Source organism: Apium graveolens, chromosome 5, assembly GCF_009905375.1.
Source record: "Apium graveolens cultivar Ventura chromosome 5, ASM990537v1, whole genome shotgun sequence".
Taxonomy (NCBI): Eukaryota; Viridiplantae; Streptophyta; class Magnoliopsida; order Apiales; family Apiaceae; genus Apium; species Apium graveolens.
In genome coordinates this window covers 288012541-288021108 of record NC_133651.1, presented here as the reverse complement: position 1 = coordinate 288021108, position 8568 = coordinate 288012541, and the positions used below count along the sequence as shown (strand labels likewise).

Below are 8568 nucleotides of genomic sequence, written 5' to 3'. Positions count from 1 at the left end.
AAATTTACATCCCGACGGATGCTCATTATCCATCGAGTTTGATCATCCTTCGAAATATTGTTTATTAATAAAAATCAATTACTTTTCTAGATTATTTTTATAACCCGACGGATAATTGTTTTACTCTCATCCGTCGAATTGTCTCAATCTTAGCCATTAAAACTCTGAACATTATCCATCGGGTATACTTACAGTTTGTAAGTATAACACGACGGATAATTGACAGAATTTTGACAGTTTATTTATTTTTTAAACGGCTATTTTGGGCTATTTTGATTGGTTACTTTATTTCACCTTATTATTTTTGACATTTTATTTCTGAGATAGTATAAAAGCAGAATTCATTTTTATTCTATTCTTTTATCATTCTCAAATCAATTGCTCTAATTTATTTCTTCTCCAAAGCAAATACTCTATCTGCAAATTTCCATATCTTAACAATGGCACTAGTAGTCAAAATCATGTCCCATTCTGGATTCATCTATGAAAAGAACAACTTCGTAGCTCTTGTGAACAAGGAGATTCCACAATCTGGAGACTTTCATAAAATTATGGACTTTGTGAAGAGCTGCAAACTCAGTTATGCTAAGCTGGAATCACCCACAATCTACTGTGAAGCTGTGGAGGAGATATGGACAACTATTGTGTATCAATCTTCTGACAAAGTCACAACTTTCACTCTTAAAGGTAAGCAGTTATGTATTAATAGTGACATTATCAAAGCATGTTTTAAAATTCCAGATAACTCTACCACTATTCCACAAACTGATGCTAATTTAGTTACCATGTTAAATTTTATGGGCTATGCACCACTGTGTGATGTGATGTGGTAAGGTCTTAGAAAGGAATGGAGCTATCTGTGTGATGTGGTAACTAAGGTATTTTCTGGTAAAGTGAGTAATTTTGATTCTGTTAACATTGTTATTCTTTACATGCTAGTTACTGATAAGTACTTTAACTTCAGCGACATGATCATGTTTGAGTTAGGTTATAAGTTAGGAGAACTTAATAAGAGAGGTAAAAATGTCTACTATGTTAGATTCTTTATGATGCTTGCTAACCATCTCATTGAGAACATTGTTTTTGAGAACTCAACCAACAAACTGAATTTTTGGGTTCAAGAAAGGAGAATTATTGCAGATCTAAATAGAGCAAGTCACCACAAAGAGGTGCCCCTCTTCTACTTTCCAATCATGGAGGGGCCTTGGGTAAGTGAGGTAAGCACCACTGTCTCCACTCTTCCAACCTCATAAATTTATTTGCCTTCAGGTGTAGTTATGGCATCTGTGTCTATGACCCAACAGATGCCTACCCAAGCTACCAAATCAATAATTTCAAAATCCAAAGCTAAGAAAGCCCCATCTGGTTTCTTTCAAAAGAAACCAGTTGCAAAAACTACCAAACATAAAGAGGGGAGTGTGAAGGATAGTGAGTTAGGTAAGGGACAGGATGTAAATCAAAGAAACCCTAAGGATAAGGCTGGTGAGATTAGTGTACCTAAGCCTAGCCACACCACAGTTTCCCAATAAACTGTTGTTGTTAATAAGGAAATCAGCTCAATTCTAGTTTCATCCTCCCAAAAGGATGTTACTATTGAAATAAGCTCCCAACCAGGAGCACAGGCCAAGAGGGTTAGGGACACAAGTTCACAACAGACTTATGCCAGAAAGAAAAGATCTAAAACCCTTGGGGATGCACAGGGAACACACACAGTGCAAACTAGAGCTAAAGACTCAGTCACTACACCATCTCAAAGTCAGCTTGATGTGGCTCCAATAAATATGTTGTAATAACCAAAATCATTAATCAATGAAGCACCTGAAACACTAAATTCACCCACACACTTACTGGTTGTAGACATGATTCATACATCACTTCCAAATTCTCCATCTTTAACTCTCTTGGAGAAGCCAAAAATCCAAGCAAGTGAGCATCATCTTTTAGATGATTTGTTGGCTCACTTTCCAATTCTTTCTGAATCTATTGAGACATCTGATAAATGGATTTTATATCCACTTGGAATGCTTCATTACAAGCTTAAATTGGTGTTTTGGACTTAGGTTGTTGGTATTTTGATGTGTTTTTGTGTTATTGCATTTCAGCTATCAATTATATGAAGAAATGAGCTTTTAAAGGAATTATGATGAAAATTGATCAGATTTGGAATCCAAGGCCATTGTCAAGTTGTAGATAATCTCGTTAGCTTCGCGTGGGCAGTTGAATCGCCTAATTTCGACGAGTAGAACTCAAGTTATGGCCAAAATAAGATTTATCAGAATTTTCCAGAAAGGTGCCATGCGGCCGCCGGCTGGTGCCACATGGCCGCCTGCTGGTGGAGGCCGCCTGCTGGTGGAGGCGCCCGCCTAGTGTGCCGCGCGGCCGCGCGCTGATGCACGCCTGACTTCGTTGATTTCGCTGAAAAAGTTTTTTTTAATGGAATTTGACGATTTTAAGGGTCCAGGTCCAATATGGGCTTATATATACTTTAAAAAAAAGTTTTCATCATCCGGGAAGATTGGGATACCAAGGAGAAGACCTAGAAACACAAAACAACTCCAAAAAAGAAGATCTTATTTTTAACTTGTGATTTTTTGAATTAGTTGTAACTTTGGATGCTCGTTTTCGTTCTTGTTGAAACTAGATCTCATTTATTCGTACTTTGATTATTATTCAGTTTATTAAGACCTTGTTTTATAACATGCTTTCATTAGAACCCATGATGACGATGAGTTCAATTATGGGCTAATCATTATCATGGAATTCTAGCGGATTTACTTATGGATTTCAATAATTAATTATTTCGATATCTTGGTGTGTGGTGATTGATTGATATCCTAGTATTGGTTGTGCTTATTCGTCTTATGTGCGTAGCTAACATATAAGATAGCGTGTTAATCTCTTGTGAAGCGATAGTGAATCTTGAGATTTAGAACTTGCCATGCTAGCATAGGATCATGTATTTGTTATGCATGATTCGTAGGTAATTTTAACCATCTTACTTGCCCTATGTAATCAAGAAAGATAACTTGTGCTTAAACCGTTATGTTGTCAAATTCTATAGACATATAGGGTCTCAATATAATTGGTGCTTATTCAGCTTCTATCTCTTTTATGGATGTCTGGAAGAATGGTACTCGTGCAACGAAAGTTGGCGTTTATCAGTTTCGTGTTATCTGATTAGTATCATCACCATTACATGCTAAGGTTAAGAACAATAAGGCTATTGAATGAAGTATTTAATGAAGTTGGAATCCCATATTTGTCATATATAGTAATTCAACCTCAATTCTCTTAGTTAATGTTATTTAGTATAATCTCTTAGTTTAATAAAAACCCAATTTGTTATTTGTCTTAGCATTGAGCGATAACCATACATTGTTGCATAGGTGCATAAATTGAACTTAACCTAAACCAGTCTCTGTGGGAACGAATCTGATTTATATCTTATACTACTTACGAACGTGTATACTTGCGTGAATATTAGCGCGTGTTTTCGCCCTAACAAGTTTTTGGCACCGCTGCCGGGGACTCGGTGTTAATTTTTAGTTTATATGCTTGTCATCAGTGGTCGTTAAAGTTCACTGACTCGGACTCTTTTACTCTCACAGTTTATTTGTTTGTGTTTCAGGTACTCAGTATAATGGGAGATCCAGCAGCACGAACGAAAGCCTTGATGGATTTTTCTTGACCCAAGATCAATGACATTCAATCTAGCATTGTACGGCCAGCTATCACAGCTAGTACCTTTCATATCAAACCTGGCATAATTCAATGGGTGCATAATTCAATCCTGTTTGGGGGTTCTCCAACTGAAGATCCCAATATGCACATTAGGGATTTCATTGAGATCTGCGACACCTTCAAGTTCAACGGTGTTTCTGAAGATGCTGTGAAGTTGAGACTGTTCCCATTCTCTCTGAGGGACAAGGCTAAGAGCTGGTTACACTCTCTACCAGCTGGTTCAATTACTACTTGGGAAGATCTTGCTCAAAAGTTTCTCACTAAATTCTTCCCTACGGCAAAGACAGCTGCACTCAGGAATGCTATTACTCAATTTGCGCAGCAAATGGGAGAATCGCTATGTGAAGCTTGGGAGCGCTACAAGGAGATACTTAGGAAGTGTCCTCATCATGGAATTCCTGATTGGATGATCATCACTTGTTTTCACAATGGGTTGGGAGCACAGTCCAAACCCATGCTCGATGCAGCATCAGGCGGAGCATTATGGGCAAAGAGCTATGAGGAAGCTTATGATCTAATTGAACTGATGGCTACTAATGAATATCAGTATCCAACCCAGAGATGTCCACAGGGCAAGGTAGCAGGAGTTCTTGAAGTGGATACAGTTACGACTATCACTGCTCAACTAAAGGCATTGTCTATGAAGATCGATTCTCTGGCTAACTTGGGTGTTAATCAGATAATCAGTATTTGTGAGCTATGTGCAGGTTCGCATGCGACGGAGCAATGCGCTATATCTAGTGAATCAGCTCAGTTTGTGAGCAACTTTCAGAGATCGCAGCAACCAGGTTCAAACACTTATCATCCTGAAAACTGGAATCATCCTAACTTCAGATGGAGCAACAATCAGAATGCGACGCAACAGCCGTTCCAGCAGTTTGGAGCAAAACAATTCAACACTCCTGGTTTTCAGCAACAATTTGCACCAAGATAACAACTCCAACTTTAACAACAAACTCATGATGCAGGTCTATCTTCGAATGAAAAATTTGAATTGGAGGAGTTGAGGAATATGCGCAAAAACCAGGATCTTATATGCCAAAGCCAGGCTGTTTCTATCCAGAAACTGGAGAACCAGATAGGAAAAATTGCTAATGCCTTATTGAATCGACTACCATAAATGCCTTCTAGTGATACAGAAGTTCCAGGCAAGAGGGAAGCAGAAGAGCAGGTTAAGGCAATTACATTAAGGTCTGGGAAGGGTGCAAGCCCTGAAAAATCTCAAGTTCCAGAATCTGAAGTTTTGGCTGAAGAAGATGTGCAGAAGGAAGCCGAAGTGGAATCAAGGAAGAAAACTGTGGAACACACTCCTCCTGAGGGTAATACAGGGGAGAAACAGGTCTATCCTCCACCTCCTTTTCCTAAAAGGTTGCAGAAGCAGAAGTTAGATATGCAATTTGCTAAGTTTCTGGAGGTGTTCAAGAAACTTCATATCAACATACCTTTCACTGAAACTCTTGAACAGATGCCTAGCTATGCGAGGTTTATGAAAGTTATTCTCTCTTGAAAAGTGAAGCTCGATGACTTAGAGACTGTTGCTCTAACGGAGGAATGCAGTGTTGTGCTGCAACAGAAGTTGCCTCCGAAGCTTAAAGATCCTGGAAGCTTCACTATTCCTTGCACCATCGGAAACTTGTCGTTCGACAAGTGTTTATGTGATTTAGGAGCTAGCTTCAATCTGATGCCCTTATCTATCTTCAAGAAGCTTGGTTTTCCTGATCTGAAACCAACATACATGTCATTGCAACTAGTTGACCATTCCATCGCTTATCCATGAGGTTTAGTGGAGGATTTCTTGGTCAAGGTGGATAAACTCATCTTCACTGCTGACTTTGTAATTCTTAATTTCGAGGAAGATAAGAAGATTCCCATTATCTTGGGAAGACCATTCTTGGCTACAGGTCGAACTATGATTGATGTGCAAAAAGGAGAGCTTTTGATGAAGGTTCACGATCAAAAGGTCACTATTAATGTGTTCAAGGAAATAAAGTTACCCACAGCTAAAGAGGAGTGCTTTAAAGCAGAGCAACTACAGGTTTTGAATGCACCTCCGTGGATGAGGAAGTTGGATTTGCCATTCGATTCTCTAGGGTTAGCAGAGCTGAAAATTTCTTGAGAGCATTTTAAACCATTTATTCAAGAAGCTCCCACACTTGAGCTCAACCCACTACCAGATCACTTAAGTTATGCATTCTTAGGTGCACCCCATGATAAGGGCTTGGGATATATTTTTGATGATCTAGAGGGTAGCCGAACGAATCCTACAGTGCCTACAGAGGGTTCTTCTCATTTACAGCAGGTAGTTGATAGGACTGGTGTTGGTGATGAGCAGTACAGGCGAGTAATTAGGCGTATGGAGGTCATGCATGACATTCACCATCATTTTACTGAAGATTTGACACACGTTTTCGGTACTGTTATCCGAGACACTGGTGGCGAGGTTGATTGGCCACCTGATCCTCCACCCGACGAGGGTGACTCTCCCGCTAACTAGGTATGCCTGAAATCCTTATTATTACCTTCAATGAGGACATTGAAAATTTGAAGTTTGGGGGTGATAATGTAAGGATTAGTAGTGTGTGTCCATATAGATTCATATAGATTCATATTACATGTTTAGTTGTAGTTCATTCATATTTTTGCAAGATTGTTCATTTAGGACATATTTGTTTGTTTTTATGTGATTTTATATAGTTACATTTGCATGCATATTTAGCATGATCCCTTAAGATGAACTATGATATTTGATAAGTTAATGTTGATTTGAGTGTGGTGATGACGAAAAAAGGGATGTTTAAGTCCTAATGAATTGATTTGCATGCCAGAAACAAATATTTTCACAAAGTCTTATAGGGTTGCTTTTGATCTAGATCATGATCATACTTGTTTGTTGTTGAGATTTAATCACTTGGTTATATTCAGAATTTGTGATATTCTCGTAATGACGTAAAAACACTGATTTTTTTATCTGGAGAAAAACTTGGATTTCATTGTTAGTTATTGTAAGGCTAGGCGTCAAATGGCTAGTAGCCGGCTCATATTTTTATGAGTAGTCTAGGGTTGAATAAGATGGAGCGAAACGCACTCATTCAGAAAAGAAAAAAAAAAGAAAAAAGAAAAAAGAAAAAAGAAAAAAAAAGTATGTGTTTATGCATAATTGATCGAGAGTGAGCTCTTTAATACTCGAGTTATTAAGTTCTAGGGGACTTTGTGCCTAGTGATCTAAGGCTTTTATAGTCTGGGATCCGCTAACCTAACGCTCGCTACATGGGTATTATTGCATAAGTCTTTTGGGACCTCATTCATTGCACGGTCAAATAAGTATATTTATTATGTGTTCAATAATAGTGTGAATCCTTGTATAACTCTAGTAGAAAGGAGGTGTTGTGAGTCATAATGCGTTTATTGTCTATTCTGCTTATAAACTTTTGATTGTTTCGATGATAGATAAGTTATGGTTATTGATCTAGTATCGAGAGATATCTGTTAAGCATTCCACACACGCACGTTTCTGGTTTTTGAGTTGGTTTGTGGGATTTATTCGAACTCTTTTTTAAGTTATTGCATTTTTAGAGGCATTGTCTTATTCATTTGGTTATGGTTATTCTGAGGGGATCGATTACATTATCATTTAGTTGCATCCACGTAGTTGCATTCATCCATTAGGTTTGTTTTGTAGTTTTGAGTCTGTTTATGCTTGAGGACAAGCATCGATTCAAGTTTGGGGGTGTGATAAGTGGATTTTATATCCACGTGGAATGCTTTATTACAAGCTTAAATAGGTGTTTTGGACTCAAGTAGTTGGTATTTTGATGTATTTTTGTGTTATTGCATTTCAGGTATCAATTATATGAAGAAATGATCTTTTAAAGGAAATATGATGAAAAGTGATCAGATTTGGAACCAAGGCCATTTTCATGTTGTAGAGAATCTCATTAGCTTCGCGTGGGCAGTTGAATTGCCTAATTCTGATGAGTAGAACTCAAGTTATGGCCAAAATAAGATTCATCAGAATTTTCCAGAAAGGTGCCATGCGGCCGCTTGCTGGTGCCACGCGGCCGCCTGCTGGTGAAGGCGCCCGCCTGGTGTGCCGCGCGGCCGCGCGCTGATGCGTGGCTGACTTTGCTGATTTCGCTGAAAAAGCCTTTTTTGAGTGGAATTTGACGATTTTAAGGGTCCAAGTCCAATATGGGCTTATATATACTTAAAAAAAGGGTTTTCAACATCTGGGAAGATTGAGACACCAAGGAGAAGACCTATAAGCACAAAACAACTCTGAAAAAGAAGATCTTGTTTTCAACTTGTGATTCTTTGAATTAGTTATAACTTTGGATGCTCGTTTTCGTTCTTGTTGAACCTAGATCTCGTTTATTCGTACTTTGATTATTATTCAGTTTATTAAGACCTTATTTTATACCATGCTTTTATTGGAACCCATGATGACGATGAGTTCAATTATGGGCTAATCGTTTTCATGCAATTCTAGCGGATTTACTTATGAATTTCAATAATTAATTGTTTCGATATCCTAGTGTGTGGTGATTGATTGAAATCCTAGTATTGGTTGTGCTTATTCGTCTTATGTGTGTAGCTAACATATAAGATAGCGTGTTAATCTCTTGTGAAGCGGCAGTGAATCTTGAGATTTAGAACTTGCCATGCTAGCATAGGATCATGTATTTGTTATGCATGATTCGTAGGTAATTTTAACCATCTTACTTGCCATATGTAATCAAGATAGATAACTTGTGCTTAAACCGTTATGTTGTCAAATTCTATAGACATATAGGGTCTCAATATAATTGGTGCCTATTCAGCTTCTATCTC

General features: G+C 38.0%; 1 non-coding gene across 1 annotated transcript; it reads right to left on the bottom strand.

Moving 5' to 3' along the window:
- Positions 1-4030: 4030 nt before the first annotated feature.
- Positions 4031-4137, bottom strand: LOC141663421 (small nucleolar RNA R71). Its single transcript, XR_012551493.1, has one exon. It is a non-coding gene; the product is annotated as a small nucleolar RNA R71 (small nucleolar RNA).
- Positions 4138-8568: the final 4431 nt, after the last annotated feature.